At 37.6% G+C, this 19,598-nt stretch overlaps 1 long non-coding RNA gene across 2 annotated transcripts; it reads right to left on the bottom strand.

The window, feature by feature from the left end:
* Positions 1-16,312: 16,312 nt before the first annotated feature.
* Positions 16,313-18,841, bottom strand: LOC113321163. Of its 2 annotated transcripts, none has more exons than XR_003346525.1 (4): positions 18,318-18,841; positions 17,923-18,006; positions 17,423-17,486; positions 16,313-16,391 (listed from the first exon to the last, which is right to left on the bottom strand). It is a non-coding gene; the product is annotated as an uncharacterized LOC113321163 (long non-coding RNA). The 2 variants fall into 2 exon arrangements; XR_003346524.1 differs by having other exon boundaries at positions 16,346-17,062; positions 18,318-18,840.
* Between the last annotated feature and the right edge of the window lie 757 nt (positions 18,842-19,598).

The following is a 19,598-nucleotide window of genomic DNA, read 5'->3' as shown; positions in this document are numbered from 1 at the left end:
TCCTTCCATCCAGATTTTGTTAGAGGATTAGAGACCATCGATGTTGTTTCTCCTACTCCTAATGACCATGTTTTGATGGAAAAATTTATTGTTTTTGTCTCCCAAGGCTATGAATTTTTCCTTACTTTTGATTTTAAGCATTTCTTCCTCGTAATCATAAAATTTCTTAAGGTTAGCTCTTATATTGATTAGGAGAGGATCATCTAGTCTATTGAGAGGATTAACAAGAAAATCTTTTAGAGAGATGTTGAGAGTTCTGATATTGGTTTGAATGTCCCCCAATTGGAGTCTATTCCATTTCTGGACTTCAGACTTCACAATGGCGAGATTGGAAACAAGACGGAATGCATGAGAACCTGGAATATCAGATTTCCAGCTCTCATTAATAACATTTCTGCAGCTCTCTTCTTTTAAGAAGAGACCGAAAATTTTGAAAGGTTTGAAACCAGGATGAGGTTGAACATTAGTGTTAAGGAGAATGGGAGAATGATCTGAACCTATGTGTGGGAGATGGTATATTTTAGCATTTTGGAAACAAGTAGACCAATCTCCATTGGCCATACCTCTATCAATCCTTTCTTCTATGTGTTGGTTACCAGATTGTTGGTTAGACCAGGTGAAAGAGAATCCAACATAACCTATATCACTCATTCCTAGAGAGTTGAACATGGACTGGAATGTAGAAATGGTGGTTTGGTTTGGGGTATTACCACCTCTTTTTTCATAGGGAGAGAGGATCATGTTTAAGTCTCCTAAAATCATCCAGGGAGAATTGACAAAGGGGGACATTTTCTGGACAAGAGACCAACATAGCTCTTTTTTTTCCGGGTGTGGAGAGCCGTACATGCAAGTGAGGAGCCATTCAGACTTAGTGCTTTCAATCCAGATTAGACAATCAATTTGATTGTCATCTTGATGAATGATATATACCATAGTAGAGTTATCCCAACAAACTGCTAGACCACCTTTCTTACCAATAGGAGGTTGAGTGCAAATATTGTAGAAACCATTTTTGTTGAGGGTTTTAGTAACAAAATCATTATGTTGCTTTGTTTCAGAAAGGAATATAATGTTAGGGTTGGAATCCAAGATAAGTTTGCCTAATTGTTGTCTAGTGTCTTTTGAGCCAAGTCCTTGACAGTTCCAAGAGACAATACTAATAAACTGCCAGAAATATGAGATGATGGGGTATGAGAAGGTAATAAGAGGGTTTAGGAAGTAAATTTACAGGTGCAAGTTAACATTGTTTTTCCTAGAGGAATAACATTCACATCTATCAGTATAAAATTCAGGAGAGTAAATATGTTGCAAGGAAAGTAGAGAAGAAAAGGGAATATACTAGAAATAGAACATAGAGAAGTTTCAGATTTTCTGACCTGTATAGGAAGGAGGGAAAATGCATCAGCAGGTAAACCATTCTTCCCAAGAGCATAGTCATAGTCTCTAGCCCTTCCCGCCGCTTCATTGATTTTGATTCCCAAATTTGCACTCTTTTTCTTCAATTTGGATCTTCATTTAGTTGTTTTTTGGTTTATTGTAGTTGTTCCTTCAGCGAATTGTTGATTTGTGGCATCTAGGGTTTTGGAGCACCAGGATAAGGTAATGGAAGATTGGGTAATAGGGATTTGAGTTTCTTGAGGGTAGTGGTTTCTTCATCTAAGGTTTTCCTTTTAGAAAGAAGGGGTTCAGAGATGGAACTAGATGAAGGAATTTGGGAGTAAAAGGTTTTTCCTCTGTTGATTCGAGACCAAGAAGAGATTTTTGTTAAAGTCTCATTTGGTTGTGTGGATAAGGCGAGAGAGAGGGCGGTATAGGGTTTGGGTTCGAAACCCGGTGGGTATGTAAGATCCACCTGTTGAGATTCGGGTTGAGGAGATGTAATTCGCTGAATAGGACTGTTGTGAGCTTTCCTATTCATGAAAGGGTTAAAGGAGGAATAATTTATATCATGGGCCCTAAAGATGACTGGCTGAGTTGGCCCATCATGAGGAAAGAAGATCGGGGAGGATTGGGAAGGTTGCATGGCCGGCATGTTTAGGGGGTAGGAGACATGACAGTAATAGGGTTTGGGAGAAATGAAGGGTTTTTTGTCCAGGGATTAGGGATATGGGTTTGAGGAGGTTTAGTTTTGAAAAAGTGTTCACCAACAGAGGAAGAGCTTGACTGACTAGGGATCTTACCAGAGCTACCATCTATATTGAGATGTTTGGAAGGATTTCTTTCTGAGATGTTTTGTTTCTCCCCCATAGTTGACATCTTGTGTTAAAGAGCTTCTCTTCTTCTAGGATTGCAGTTGTCTTTGGTGTGACCAAGCGTTTGACAATGTTGGCAGAGTCTAAAAAGATGGAGAGCATAGGCAAACTCGATCCGTGTTTTCTTTCCTTCAACTTACATTCAGTTCTAAAAGGTAAACTGTGAGTAACCTTTATTTCGACCAATACTTCCACATTTTTTTCAAAATAATCTCTCCCATAAGGATCCTTGAAGTAGAGCATAGTACCAGCAGGGCTAGAGATACCAAAAAGAGCTCGAAAAGTAATGTAGTTTTCTGGTACTCTCTTGAGGTAAATGTTGATTAGAGCTTTATCAAATTCTTCAGGTTCAATAGCCTCTGCACCATCAAAGGGAATTTGAACCATTACCAACAATGAACCATGTATGATCCAAGGCCTTGGTAGAGCTATAACAGAGTAATCTTCAATATGATTGAATCTGAGATGATAAAAGTTCTTTTTTTCGTTGAAAGGAGTTACCTGTGCTTCTTATTTAAGATTCCAGTATTTCCTGGTATAGGCTTGAGCTTCAGAGTAATGAAAATTAGAGGGAGAATGAAGTTTTCCAATAGCACACATGACATTTGATTCCACAGGAGATGGATTTAGCATTGATTTTTCAAGGGTAACCACGGGACGAAGTCTATCTGGGATTTTGAGTTTATTTTGAATTGTTATTGTGATTTCCTCAACAAAAGAACAACTAGAATTAGTAATTGACATCCAAACTAGTTGAATAATAACTCTCCGCCGTAAGAATGACTTCTGGTAGGTATGGTTTGTAAACTGATTGATGTTACAGACAAGGGTTGAAAAATATCTTATGATAATGTGTAGGAAGTAATTAATCCTCGCGTTTTTAGGGGCCACTCAAAAGGATTTAGGGGCCAACAATAAAACAAAAAAGGTCACCCAAAGGGAAAATGTAGCCAACCCTTATCTCGCGTAATACGTAATGGCGAAATTACCCTTATATATTCAGAGGATATGATATCATTGTTATCCTACGATTGTAATCGGAAGCCAAAATATTACCCAGACTTCCGATTGTAGTCGGTGCAGTATTAGAATGATTTCTGTTTCATTTTTTCCATTTCTTTTTCATTTTTGAGTTGTTAGAGTTATAGAGAAGAATGTGAAGGAAAAAAGGGAAAACCCATTTTATCACTACAAAAATGGATGGATATGAAGAAGAAGGTGAGAATCATGGCGAAGAACAAAATGTTGAGGGTTCACGACCGTTTAGAGAAGACGATTTGGGGTATATGTTGAATGATCCAAACTTTTGTGGAGAGGAAAACCTAGACGACCCTTTCATGGAAGAAAATGGAGAATCGCCTGATATTGAAGCTAACGATGCATGTAAAACACAAGTATTGTGTTAAGAAACTCAAATACTCGATTTGCATGCGTTTGTGTGCTTTTGTAAACAAGAAAAACCGATTATTGCATGCATTGAATGCTATGAACTACCCAGATTCGGTAGATAATTTCTCGAATAAACTTACGAATATAACACACTAAGTACCAAATATGTATATTCGGTAGTTCCAAGATAGTAGTTTACTGCCGAATATGAGAAAAAACCCCAAAATGGTTTTCCAAAAAAATCTACATTCGGTAGTTATGTAGAGTTATTTACCTCCGAATGGCCCCAAAAACGAATTCCTCAAAAAATTTCAAAACTCAGTATTCTTATCCTTTACAATCGATAATAGTTTAACATTATTTGACTGCCGAATATAACAGTGGCCTCAAAATAAAATTTCCGAAAACTTTAAAATCGGATGTTTATCGATTAAAGTTATCTCCCGGTTATTTATATTCGGCTGTTGTACTATATATTTTAGATTCCGATTATATCATTTTTTGCACTCAGTAAACTGTGTACATTCATTTGCATAAATCGGGTGTTTTGGGTAACCGATAGGATTCCGAATATAGTATATTCGGGAGAATAACCTCTGATTATTGTATAATAATTTGTTGCTTTCATATGCAGGCCGTTGAAGAGTTTGTTGATGATTTCTATTTGAGGCCCGACACTTCCCTATACTATGCAAACGATTTGGTATACTCATTACTACTTTTCTTTTTTTTTCAAAATTTATATGTTAAATGGTTATGCTTATTAGATTTGTTTTGTTTTATGCACGTTTAGACATTTGGAAGTAAGAATGAGGCAAAGGAATGGCTTATGAACAAGGCAAAAGATAACATGTGCGTGGTAGTTCAAAATAATCATGTTATTGACACTCGATTTGAAATGATTTGTGAGCAAGGTGGGACGCGAAAGAGTCACGAGGGAAAGAATAGTAAGTACGTACGGAAGACGAATAGGAAATACCGAAGCAATACCAAGAAGATAGGATGCCCATTTAAGATTGTCTTCTATAAGCCCGATGGTATTAAAGGTAAAGAGTATAAAATGTATAAAGTTGATAACGGTTGTCACAACCATGATGATCCGTTGGATTTAATTGGACATGTAATGGTTGCCAAGTTAAAACCACATCAAATGCAGACGGTGAGGTCTATGCGGATCCAAAAAGCGAGTGCGATCTTAAGTAAAATAAAGGCGGACGACCCCGACAACTTGTCTTCTTTGTCTACAATTAAGTCGGCCCTAGCTACGATCAAAAGAACTGAATGGGATGGTAGAACGGTCATGCAACAATCGGAGTGGTTAGCGGAGTTACACGGCTACACCTTGAGAAGGGAAGAAAAGGATGGTATAGTGGTTCGTATTTTCTTGGCACATCCCGAAATGATCCAATTGGCTCAATGCTTTCATCAAATTTTGTTGATAGATGCTACTTATAAGACAAACAAGTATAACATGCCGTTGTTGAACATTGGTTGCCATACTTCGGACAAAAACACGTTTACGATTGCATGGGGTTTAATGGATCATGAGAACAATGTGAGTTTCATTTGGATGTTGGAGACGTTGAGGTCCATTTATAACGGTGATAATTTTCCAAGGGTTATTGTAACGGACAACGATCAAGCCTTAATGCATGCAATAGCGGTAGTATTTCCGGAATCCCAAAACTTGCAATGTACGTGGAACATTCAATGCAATCTCAAAACCAATTGCCATCATCATTTCCAAGCTAAAAGACCAAGGAAGGGTACCAAGAGGTCAAAGGAAGAGGATGAGCGCATTAGTAAATTAACCGTGGAAGAACGTAAGGAAGAGGATAGGCTATTTGAAGAAAAGTGGAAGGAGGATGGAATTATTTGGAAAATGTTCATGAAAGCATGGGACAAAATCGTTTGGTCGATGACCGAGGAAATTTACGAATGTAACTTGAAGAAATTTGAGGATGAATACGGCACAGACTACCCAAAACCGGTTGAGTATTGTAAAAAACAATGGTTAACGATTAAGGAGAGGTTTGTGTTTGCATGGACATATGAATATCTTAACTTCAAGAACGAGGCGACAAGCATTGCGGAGGGGTCTCATGGTCGACTAAAGAAAACTAATTGGTAGTCAAAATGGAGTTGTGTCGATCCAAGAAGCAATCCATGAATTCACCAATCGTGATCTCGTAAAGATTAGGAAATGTATGCAATTTAGTGTACACCAATTCCCGATGGAACATATTAAGGAAAAATTGCTTCTAAGGGGAGTTGTTCATAAAGTTTCAAGATGGGCAATAAATCGCATGATGAAACAATTGAAGTTATATAAAACTTATGATGACGAGAATACGGTTTGTGTTTGCAAGGATATGATAGGTATTGGACTCCCGTGTCGTCATAAGTTGGGTAGGTATGTTGAAGTGATTGACATCAATGATATTCACCACATTTTGGAAGCAATTAAATTTCACTCCGAACACCCCGGTAGTTGATGGTCCGTCTTTCTTGGAGTCGGAATTGTGTGCACGAATAGCCGAGCGTTACGCTACATCAAACGGCACCAAAAAGCAAATATTGATGCATAATTTGGAGGAAGCCCTTCACCCTTGTTTAAGGGAGGTTGATGAACCTATTAAGCAAAAGAACACCGGTAGGCCGAACACCGAAGTGTCGAGGACCATCCAAAGAAAAGAGTTGAAGGAGTATTTGTCTAATAAAAGAATATTGTCTAGGCACGAGCGTTCGGAAGCCGAATTTGAAGATGAGCCGGAACCTAAGAAAAGAGGTCGTCCAAGAAATGATCAAAGTGGACCAACCACCCGACAAGTAAGGCCAAAGATCTCTACAGAGCCTTCTCAAGTAAGTCAACCCAATGTTGTCGAAGAAGTTGTTGAGCAAATGAACGCCTCGCAACAAACCCAACCAATGGAAATTCTTACTATAAAAGAGGACAAAGGTACTCTTCGTTGCCCTAGAGATCTTAATGGAAGACCAAATCGATCCACATATACAATATACAAAGAGTATTTGGAACAACTCCCTCCACTTATCATTCCATTTGTTTTTCGACCGACGAGGTTGATGGGGATGGAAATTGTGGGTTTCACGTTGCTACGGAACAAATGGGTTACTTTAGAGAGGCGGATATCGAAGATGTCACCCAATGCCAATATTTAAGAAATAAGATGGCGGTACAACTAGTGAAGGACAAGGGTTTTTATATGGAGATGATGAGGCGAGGAGATAGATACGACAAAGAACAAGAGTTCAAAGACTTAGTTGCGCGTGTGAAGTGCCGAAAGGGATTGAAGACAATCAGATCCAAGTATTGGATGACAATGCCTAAATTTGGATATCTCCTAGCGGACGTTTTGAATTGCGTGGTACATTTCTTTGTTCCTCCTACGTATGGACTTAGCATGACGTTTGCACCCAAAAGAACGGCTTGCGACAAGTCGGTTAAAGATAGAAGAATCGTAATGGCATTTGTGAATGAAATGCATTTTATCGGTTTAAGAGTAAAGAAAGATTGTCCGTTACCTCCGTTGAGTAAGTGGCACGATTACTTCCCGATGAACCGTTGCAAGGATTTGGTGAAACAATATGAGTACAACATGGTTAATTGGGATCGCGTTATGGACCACAACTTTCCCGCTGAGTTACTCGAATTGATCCCCTCGGATGATGACGATGTTTGATCGTTTTTTTTCGAACATGTAATTTGTACAAGTTTTTTGGAAACTTTTTTGTGAAGATATATGATTTAATCGGTCGCAAAAAATACAATGTTGTCTCCCGAATGTAGGAATCGGGCTCTTTGATACACGTTTTGATTACGAATATTATAATCGGTTGGTAATGATACACGTTTTGATTATGAATATTATAATCGGTAGAACTCTTAAATATCTATCTACCGATTTGGTGGATATTTCGAGGCACGGCTATAATTTTTTTTGAAACTATGTAATCGGAACAACAGTATTATAACACTTCAATCCGATTAATCATATTCGGGAATTCCATATTTTATCAAACCGCCGATTAATATTAAAAATTTGAATTTACAGCACTCAAACATCACATGTTATTCTTTTTTCCCAGTCCGAGATGCAACAATCAACGCGGCTTCGAAATGTAGAAACGACTCTCCTCTCCACTTGGAATAAGCATCTTGTGCCGCAAACCTGTCGTCTCTGTGCCTAGCAAGAATACGGTTGTACTCGGTGCACAATTTTATAACATGGTGCACCCTTGAAGAAACATGCGATGGTTCATAATTGTGGCGTGGCTTCTTGTACTTACCAACAAAAGGACCCAATGAAACGTTAATCCAAAATATACGATCGTCCTGCTGTTCTTTGGGTAGATCTTTCACAATGTAATAATTTTTTATCCATTCGGTCTCTTCCTCAACTTGTTTTAATCTTTCTCTATGATGGAATTGTTCTTGACCTCGCTTCTTAGCCTTGATTTCCTCTTCCTCCTCCTCCGTTGCCACTAACGATGATTTAATTTTTTTGGGTTGTTTGTTCCTTTTTTGTATTTCTTCTTCCATTGTTGCAATTGATGTAGTTGTTCGCTTGCATCTTCGAAGTATGTTGTCGATTGATTATGGACTTTCCATTGAAAAGGTTTTTCATTCCGATTTTTTACTCAATAATAACTGAGAGGGGTTACCCTCCTTATATAGATTAGAGTTCCAACGGATCTAATTTTTGAAAATATGGCCGTTGAGGTTTCTGAAAATATGGCCGTTGAGGTTTCGTATCATTGGTGCACTACAATCGGTTGTGAACGATACACGTATTACCCCCGAATAAGACATTCGGTGGAAAACTTAAATTCTTATCTACCGATTAAGTTGGAAGTTACCAAAACTTAATCGAAAGTTAAATTAGTTACCAAAACTTCCGAATATGGGCTGTCTAACCTTCAATATTGGCCCTTGGAACCACCTGGAGCCATGGCGTGGTTTGTTTTGAACTTGTAATATTCAGAGGATAATTTTTTTGTAAAGTTCCAAATGTACGATGGCCCAAAAATCAGAATTTGAGAAAAACTTATACTTTTCAAATTTTGTCTTTGAATTAATCGGAAGTTAAATTAGTTACCAAAACTTCCGAATATGGGCTGTCTAACCTTCAATATTGGCCCTTGGAACCACCTGGAGCCATGGCGTGGTTTGTTTTGAACTTGTAATATTCGGAGGATAGGTTTTTTGTAAAGTTCCGAATGTACGTGGTTTGTTCTTCACCTCGCTTCTTAGCCTTGATTTCCTCTTCCTCCTCCTTTGTTTTCACTAACGATGGTTTAATTTTTTTGGGTTGTTTGTTCCTTTTTTGTATTTCTTCTTCTATTGCTGCAATTGATGTAGTTGTTCGCTTGCATCTTCGAAGTATGTTGTCGATTGATGATGGACTTGCCATTGAAAAGGTTTTTCATTCTGATTTTTTACTCAATAATAACTGAGAGGGGTTACCCTCCTTATATAGATTAGAGTTCCAACGGCTCTAATTTTTGAAAATATGGCCGTCGAGGTTTCTGAAAATATGGCCGTTGAGGTTTCGAATCAATGATGCACTACAATCGGTTGCTAACGATACACGTATTCCCTCCGAATAAGACATTCAGTAGCGAACTTAAATTTTTTTCTACCGAGTAGGTTGGTATTTCTAAACACGACTATATTATTCGGAGGATAATTTTTTTTGTAAAGTCCCGAATGTACGATGGCGCAAAAATCAGAATTTGGGAAAAACTGATACTTTTCAAATTTTGAACTTGAAATAATCGGAAGTCAACTCAGTTACTAAAACTTCCGAATATGGGCTGTCTAACCTTCTATATTGGCCCTTGGAACCACCTAGAGCCATGGCATGGTTTGTTTTGAACTTGTAATATTCAAAGGATAATTTTTTTTGTAAAGTCCCGAATGTACGATGGCCCAAAAATCAGAATTTGGGAAAAACTGATACTTTTCAAATTTTTAACTTGAAATAATCGGAAGTCAACTCAGTTACCAAAACTTCCGAATATGGGTTGTCTAACCTTCTATATTGGCCCTTGGAACCACCTAGAGCCATGGCATGGTTTGTTTTGAACTTGTAATATTCGGAGGATAATTTTTTTTGTAAAGTCCCGAGTGTACGATGACCCAAAAATCAGAATTTGGGAAAAACTGATACTTTTGAAATTTTGAACTTGAAATAATCGGAAGTTAACTTAGTTACCAAAATTTTCGAATGTACCACACAAATCATTGTCATTTGAACTTGTCTAACTTAGTTACCCAAACTTCCGAATGTACAACACAAATCATTGTTATTTATCTGCTCTTCTTTACTTTACGACCGTGACTACCTCCCAGTCCTGCACGACCACGGGTTTGAGCACCTTCAGTTGGAGCAGCTTCAGTTGGAGCAGCTTCAGCGCTCGATGAAGCTCGAGTTCTTTTACCCGTCTTTGATACTGCCACCTTGGGTTGATGCCTCTTCGTGACTTTCTCCCCAAACTGGGCAGCATAATCTTCGTTATCCATATTATCAACTAGATCTCTAGCCTCTTTGATCTTCTCATCTGGCATGGGATCTCCGCTCTTCAGGCATGCCGTTAACATTTTGGAAACACGCTTGAACCTATTCACCTGTTTTTTATACGTAATGACATAACATCAAACGGTAATTACCTAAGATTTATAGGAATAATATAAAATGAACAAAAATATAAGAACACGCACCAGTCTATCATAACCAGCTGGTTTGTCTTTGATGATACAATTATAACTTGAACCCGCCGCAGTAGTGTTGGATTTGATTTCACGGATAAACAAAGGATGTGATACCTTGTTATACCAACTCATATAGTCTGGAGAATTTTCATCACCTCGGGTGGTTCGTCTACCAGTGTCGATAATGAATTCATTCCTCTTATCCCAGTTATCAAGAACAGTAGGTGGGCCTGTGTGAACAATCGTGAGATTATCGCCACTAGAAGAGCACAACTCCAATTCCCATTTGTAGTAATCCCCCATTTTCTCCTCAGGTTGATGTTGTATATAACCGTGTTGTCGCATCACCCTAGAGGGGTTATACATCACATATCCTGTGGGGTGCCACAATGGTCCAAAATAAAGGGACAAGTCCGACCGACCATTTATATGCCCACTGGCTCGATCTTCCTTGTATGGATCAAAGCATACGTCCGAGGCCTTCAATTGGTCCAAAATCTCTCTCATGCGAATCAACTGCTGCTCTTTTGTCCTAGAACGGTTGTCTTCAAATGTATACTTTGTTCCTCTAGGAGTACCTTTGCACCACCCCGGGTTCTCTCCGGCCAACTTCAGGATAGGGAAATGGTCATAGATCCATGCCTATATACATAAGAAACCAAGTTTTAGTAAATAGATTGTGTATATTCGGTAGTAATTTCCAAACATTAGTTCCGATTATATATAATCGGAAATAAAACTGAGTACCTATCCACCGAATAACCAACATTCGGAAAAAGAGATGGATCATTTCCTACCGAATATGCGTCATTTGGAGTTCAGTAACCTATAGTTTTCCTGGCCTGTATATTCGGTTCTAATATCAAATGCATATTTCCGATTATATATAATCGGAAACAAAAATAAGTACCTAGCCACCGAATAACCAACATTCGGAAAAAGAGATGGATCATTTCCTACCGAATATGCGTCATTTGGAGTTATGAATATGCATCATATGTATTGTCTACCGAATAACTATAGAGTGAGTTATAGATTTAAAGAAAAAACCTGCAATAGAGCCACGTTCCCGGTAACTTGGCAGGTTCCTAGCCTCGAAGCCTTTCTCAACTCCTCCATCAAGAATGCTAGGCATGCCGTGCCCCAAGAATAGTCACCGACTTCATGGAGAGGATCCAAAAGTTGTATAAGGTTGGCGTCGATCCGGTTGCCAGAAGTATTGGGGAATATGACACATCCCAATACACAAAGGAGATATGCAGTGGCAGCGTGGTTCACTTGCTCATCAGTTAACGTTCCATTATTTTCCTTCTCCAAGGTGCCTCGGAACATATTCATCAAAGCTGTAATGTTGATCTGTCTTGTTCTGTAACTTGCATGCCTCCTAAACTCTGCTGTTGTTGTCTCTTCATCCCAACCTAAGCACTTTTTAGTTAGAGCATAAAGTTGTGCCCAACTTAACTGCTTTGTGTAGTTAAACTTCACAGCTGTTCCTTGGTCAGGAAGGTTAAGAATCTGCACAACATCATCCGGGGTAATCGTCATCTCCCCAAACGGCATATGGAAAGTATCGGTCTCAGGATACATTCTCTCCACGAACGCCAATATGGCCACACGATCATGTTCCAACAATGAATTCTCGGCGGCATTAGCTAACCCCGAGTTGGCAACAATTGACTTAAACCTTTCATTCACCGGATAAAGTCCACGCAAGCATTTTTGTTGGTGCGGCGGTAGGTTTGAGTAGACGGACCGCATCTTGATGATCATATTAAAGTACATAAAAAAATCCTTAATACAAATATTACGATATAACACATAGACAATACATTAATAAAAAATAGTAATTTTATTACCTCGGTTTCGTATATTTCTTTGGCCCATGAGTCTTTGTATCCAAATAGCAATTTTCCTCCATCCGCTGGTAGCCCAAGGATTGTGCCTGCTGGAATACCCTTCTTCTTCAAGTGCTGAGGGACAAGATGTGATGCTTTCTTAGCAATATCCTTCTTTACACCATTTTTTCCTTTTTTGGCTTTTTGGGTACCACTTGGTTGTCCTTCTTCTTCTACTCTTGGCACTGGATCAACTGGTTCAATTTCATGGTGGGGTGTAACTTGTGGAGCAGTTGGTTCTGCACTTTGTTGAGCGGCTTGTTCAACACTTGGTTGCACCCCTTGTTCACTGCCTTGTTGTTCTACACTTTGTTCAGCACTTGGTTGCACTCCTTGTTGACTGCTTTGTTCTTCTAAGCTTTGTTGAGCACTTGAATTATCTTTGGCACTCCTTTCCCTCCTAGCACTAGCTGTCACTTTCTTCCTCCTTTCTCGACTTTGTCTAAACAACAAAGAAAGGAACAATATTTACAAACTATACAATCGGAAGACAAAGTATGGAAATATAACCCGAATGTACACATTCGGAAGTAAGAAGACACATACTGTTACCGAATACAAAACAATCGAAAGCTAACTAAACATATTTACAACTGAATATGCATCAATTGGAGTTCAGAAGCTCTAAATTTTTCATCCTACACAATCGGAAGACAAAGTACACAACTATAACCCGAATAAACAAATTCAGAATTAAGAAGACACATATTTTTCCAGAATGAAAAACAGTCGGAATATAACTAAACATGTTTACAACCGAATATTCATCAACTGGAGTTCAGAAACTCTAAAATTTTATCATACACAATCGGAGGTATAAAACATTATATTGTACTCCGAATAAATACTGGCCCCAAAATGAGATTTTTCCTATATCAGAAATTTTGAGATTTTTTCAATATACATATATTCGGTAGTGAGTGTACTTCCGAATACTGTGTGTCTACTTAAATATATTCGGGAGCAAAAAAATTCATTAAACTACCGATTATTACCAGTTTGTATCCAGGAAGATATGGCCAACAATATTCGGCAGATAACCAACAAATATTTCTCCCGAATACTGTCGATGTTCTTGAGAAATGAAGAACACGACTACATTCAGAAGTAAATAAGCATGAATATCGCCCGAATCTGGATAAATAACCGAAAACCCTAGAAATTTTTTTTCTCGATTCGTCGAATTAAAGCGAAATAAACCCCAAAAATGATAGATTCTTACCTAATTGGGGCCATTTGAAGTTGACGAAGTGTTTGACTATCGGAATCGCCACCACCGACTACATTGCCGGGTACTTCTTCTTCGCGTTCTTCTTCATTTGCAGCAAGAATTTCTTTATTTCTTGCTAAAATCCCAATCTTTGGATCGATACCCCGAGCAACATTTTTGGTTCTAGGTCCGTGGGTTTCATTTCCCTTATCCATTGTTTTATAAACGAATCGACGATGTTTTGATTTTACGATTCGTGGCGACGTTTCGGTTGAACGAGGGAAAGTTTTTTTTCTTCCACAATCGGAAGATAATATGAAACTGGAAGAAGAAGAGTTGAAATGAGTAGATTTTTTTTTGATTTGGTTTTTATACAGTTTTACCAGAAGGGAATTTATGTAACTTCAATATCATATAGGGTACCCCTTAACTAGAGTCTTTGGATGGGTATAAATTGATGGCCCCTAAATCCTTTTGAGTGGCCCCTAAAAACGCGAGGTAATTAATGGGAGAGATTGGATAATATTGTGATTTTTGGGGAAGAGGTTGTGTCATAAGAAGAGACAGTCTCCCAAAGACCAAGCAAGGAGTGAGAGCACGCGACCCACTTTCAGAATCAGAACACATTAGTGGCGTCCATTGGATAGATAACCTCGGATTGGTTGGTTTGAAAATTTTCACATTTTTAAAGCTGTTCTTTTTTGGAGTTTCTGTTGTTTTGTTTGTATCCCAGCCAGATTGGTGTTTAATGATACTCAATAGGTGGTTGGGGGATATATCAAGACAAAGTAGCAAAGTACTAGTTTGGAGTTTAATAGGCATAGAGTGAGCCAGTGACTGATCATAACTAGTGGGGGTGTCACATGATAAGTTTGTCTGATTGGACCATCCAGAACAAGGTGGGAGGGTTTTTTGAATTTGTGTATCTTGAAGAGTTTGCACGCCCTTTGTTTGACCGTAAAATAACATTCTTTCCTGACGACGTGATAACGGATAATCAATGTTGTAGGTAGACGGTTGGAGTTGCAGGAGAAAGATTATGAACTTCGGAAGCGGTTTAACTGCAAAAACAAAGACAATAACAGAATGATAATAAAGAATCAGATGAGAACGAGGAGTTCGAATTGATGGGGTAGAGGAAACGATTAGGGTTTTCTGTGTAAGGGGTATTAAATTGTTCGAGTAGTTGGGTGGAGAGTTTTGATTTTTGGGGAAGGTGGAAAGATTTTGGATGTTATAAAGGAGGGTTATGAGGGAGAGATTTATGAGGTAAACCGAGAAGAGAAAATCAGGGAGTAAGGTTAGGCAGAAAAGAGAGAAGGAAGTATGGGAGATAACAGAGAGAGAGCCATGGAAATTGGATGGATACCAGCAGAAGGGACTCAGATTGTTGCTAATCCAAATGGAGTACTGATACCCATTCAGTATCCCTGTTTCAATGTGGAGATTGGGAAGGCTCCAGAAGTGGTGGAGATAAGCAGTGATGAGGAGACTGTGGCAGAGAGAAGCGCCAGGAATGGAAGGCCTGCAAATATGTAAGCTAATGAGAAACTCAAGAGTACTCAGAAGAAAATAAGAATTTCTAGGAGCAGCAGCAAGGGAGGGAAAGATTAGACTTGAAGAGGTGGAAGAAGATTTAAGCAACACCGAGAAAGGAGTAGTTTTATGGGTTTTTTATTTTTGTATTTTTTTTCTTTTTAGGCTTTATGAGAGTTTTAAGATTGATGTTTGGTAGGGATGGAATATTGTATGAGTGATTTGGAATGAAAAAGCTGTTTGTTTGGGAATTAGACTTGGTTTGAGAAATGATTTTGAGATTCTTATTATGAGAAAATTGCATTGAGGAGATTCTAGTATCAGAAGATAGGATTGAGATTTGAATGTCAGGATTCCATTTGTGGTTGATTATGTTTCTGCTATTATTGGATCTAAGTTTATGAGATTGAAAACGTGATTGAGGATCGAATTTGATTTGTTTTTTCAAAGTATTGATTGGTTTTTCATGTTTGGTTTCTAAGTTTTTCATGATTCTTTTGGATACGAAAATTAAGAATATGTTGTTTGCTAAATTATTTGCATTTTATCAAGTGATTTATTGGATCATTGTGGGTTGCTTATGTTGTATTGGTATTTTTTTTATGTTGTATCTATCATTATATTTGTTTCATGCTTATGTTGTATTTATATTTTCTTAAAAACCATCATGTAAACGTTTCTTATTTGGAATGAAATACTAATGAAAAAAAAAAACTATAACATAAATTAAAAAATCGTATAATCTAATGAAAAAAAGAGAGTAAAAAATACTTTCTAAAATAAATAAATAAATATTTATCGAAAAATAAATAGCCTTGTAAGGAAATATTTGTTTCTAGTTGAGTTTATATTTAACTTATTAACACAAGAAGACTCTTGCTCTCAAAAATAAATAAGGATAAATTTATTAAAACACCCTTAGTTTTGACACCCAACAAATATACCCTTATACAACAATAAATATACCCCTATCATTTAAAAACCTTATCCATATATATACCCTTATACAACAATAAATATACCTCTATCATTTAAAAACCTTATCCATTAAAAATTAGATTACCTTAATACCCTCACTCATATAATATTTCTTTATTTCAAAATACAAAAAAAATTTGTATCTACCATTTCACCGCCACCCCCACCAAATATCCCACCACCACCACCAACATTCAACTATCATTCCACCACCACCAACCAACCGCCCCACCGCCCATCACAACCACCACCCGCCACCGCCACCAGTCCACCACCTCCCGTCCCAACCACCAGTCCACCACTGCCCGCCCGCCACCACCACCAGTCCACCGCCCGCCACCACCACCCGTCCACCACCGCCCGCCACCACCACCGCGTCCGCCAGTGGCGTCAACGATCTAAGTTGATCCCCAAAAACGAAATAAGAAAATAAGAAATAAAAAAATTTATATAATGTCAACAACCAAAGTTGATCCCAGAATCTGGTGTTAACAACTGAAGTTGATCCCTAAAACAAAAATTAAAAAAAATCATGAAAAGGTAATATGGCGTCAACAACCGAAGTTTATCCCAAAATCCGGTGTCAACAACCGTAGTTGATCTCCAGAACAAAAACCAAAAAAATCATAAAAAGGTAAAAATAACATGGCGTCAACAACCGAAGTTGATCCCAAAATCTGGTATCAACAACCGAAGTTGATCCCCAAAAACAAAAATCAAAAGCTCGTAACAAAACAATATGGCATCAACAACCGAAGTTGATCCAAAATCTGGTGTCAAAGACCAAAATTGATCCCAAAAGATGGTGTCAACAACCAAAGTTGATCCATTTCCTTTGTTGACACAATAAGTGAAAAAAATACTTCAACTTGTTTGGGTCAACAATGGATGTTGATCCCATTCACTGCGATCAACAATGGAAGTTGATCCCAGTAAACTGGTCAACAACCAAAGTTGATCCCAAATCTGGCGTCAACAACCAAATTTGATCCATAAAATTGATGTACTAAAATTAGTGAACCCGACGTGATTCGAACACGCATCTTCTGACGTGTAATACACCTCAACCCTGCCAAAAACCACTTTACATAAATCACACAGAGAAATTTGAAATATAACATTACTGAAATCAGAAAGCAACTAGATAATATAGCATACCATATGAACAAACATTTCTTGTCTCGGAAGGAAACTTCATCTTATTAAAAAACAACCCCAAATCTAAACCTAATAGCACATTACATAATCCAGAGAAGAAAAAAAGGAACAAAATAAAATGCTGAAAAACAATTAAGATACAATAAAAGTGGTCCCAATCAATAGAGAAGAAAAGACCGTCAAGTTCAAATGTTCACCCTTTGAATGTAACCTTAATATAAGGTGGAAACTTATTAGTGCTACCCACTAAAAAGAACGATAAGAACTATACCTTGCTAGTTTGTCTTGAGAGGACTGGAACACATATATTGCAAGGATAAATGACATCCCAACCCCTGTTTCATATACAAAGAAGAAAAATTAGCATCTGTGTTTAGGAAGAAAAAAAAAAGATTCTCTAGAATTAACAGTAAATGTGTTAATCATGCCATACACCATGAGATCTTGGCTAATGTACAAGATTCTGAACTTGACTACGCTGGATTATGTTGAACTAGGGAACCATAGTAACCTACTTCAACTGGTATTATCAGAATTATCATTTGAAATCAAGAGATACTCTGTGAGATTACCGAGTTGACAGCATCCTGGAGGAGCACTGATAGATCTAAAGCTTGAAGGAATACTACAAGTATCTAATAGTGCCAAGCCGGCAGTGCAATAAATTAACAGCATTCAATAGGAAACATCAAATGCACCACAGATGCATCTCTGATTCAAGTACATATGTAATGATTATGACTAAACAAGATTGAACCAGACAAGACTTACAATTAGAAACACAGTATTTTCCATTCACAAATCAAGCCAGTAAGGTTGATCTCTACCTCCTCCCTGTTCACATGCCTTTCCAACCTGAAACAAATATAAATTGACAAATTATAGCTCCAATTTCTTTCATATACAGTTCTTTCTAAATGGTGGTGATGCAGTTTGTTTTGAATGTGGTGCAGGTGTTATAAAACACTAACGTCTTACACTAATCTCATCACCTGCAACACCACGGCTCCAACACCGACATACAACTACTAAATCCAACATACAAGTAGAGACCAAGTTTAAAAAAAATGGTTTTATTCAAATAAAAAAAATCCAAATTGATTTATAACTATAAAACCAAATCCCATATTGATCATATTTAAACAAAGTCGAATCTTCAAACTCACAATGAGAAGTAAAGAAATTAATACTTGTACAGTTGTACCACTAAGTTTCTCGAGTCTACTGTTGATGGTGACTATTGTTGAGATTATCTGATGGTGATTAATTTTTATTGGTTTGGGAAAAGTGAATTTTCAGATCCAATAAAAGATAACGATTTTCATCTTCTCTTCTTAAATCGATGCGGGCAAATCTTGAATAACTAACTGTTATCATCGATTTTGCGTTCTTCAAGACAAATCCAATTGAAAACGAAATGGATCTGAGCTTTAAATTTGGTTGGAGAATTTAGTTTCTCGTAGATTCGTTGATCTAAATTGATTGTCCAGGACGTGGTGGTGGTGGACTTGGTGGAAATACATGAGATTGTGCTAGAACTGGTGGTGAGACTAGTGGAGGTGTTTCTGAGTCTATTTGCAGCGGCGGAGGTGGTAATGGTGGTGGCTGTCGTTGGATTGGGAGAAGGAGAAAATTTCAATTTCAAAAGAAAAGAATAAAAACGATTCATTTAATCTGCTGGGAGGGTAAATAGGGAAAGCGAAAAAAAAACAATAACGGACCAGAGGGGGCTTGTAGAAGGAGAGGAGTATATTTATTGGATGTTAAGGGTATTTTTGAAGTCCATAAAAACAAGAGGCATTTATATAAATCCCACAATAAATAAAAGAAGGATGACCTTTTCCTGCCCGTAAGTGAGTGTGCTCGGAAGCTTACTATAGATTCTTTTTTTTTTCTTTTCTTTTTTGTAAGTAAAACATTTTAGTAAAAGAGACAAGACCCAAAGCGAGTCAGCATTATAGCAGAAGTAGAGCCATTTAATCTGGAGTCTTGAGACAACTTCGCAAGATTAGATTTATCTACTGATAGTTGATTCATGATACATGTAGGAGGTATATTCTCTCAATCTAAAACCAAGTTTAGAGGTCTTACAAAATTGACTAAAATGTCAGCAAACACATTTCCTAGTCTAGGAACAAAATTAAAATCCAAAAATTGAGAACATTGATTATTTATCCTGATTACTTCATTTAGACAGACTTTAGCCAAAAGATATTTGCATTATCCCCATGAAAGAAGTTGAAAATGCTTTCACAATCGCCTTCAATACTAAAATTTTGAATCTGCTTCTCCTTAATCCAAATCGTGATGAAGCACACTTATATTTTTTGCTTCTTGATGGTCTGAGCATGCTGACTGTTCTGCTCGTCCTCCTTCAAAAATTCCTGCATCATTCCTCATGATTAAAGCACAAATAGATGATAATATTTGGTGCTCTTAAAATTGGA

The sequence above is a fragment of the Papaver somniferum genome, chromosome 11, assembly GCF_003573695.1.
Source record: "Papaver somniferum cultivar HN1 chromosome 11, ASM357369v1, whole genome shotgun sequence".
Lineage (NCBI taxonomy): Eukaryota > Viridiplantae > Streptophyta > Magnoliopsida > Ranunculales > Papaveraceae > Papaver > Papaver somniferum.
This window is presented reverse-complemented; position numbering and strand designations above follow the sequence as displayed.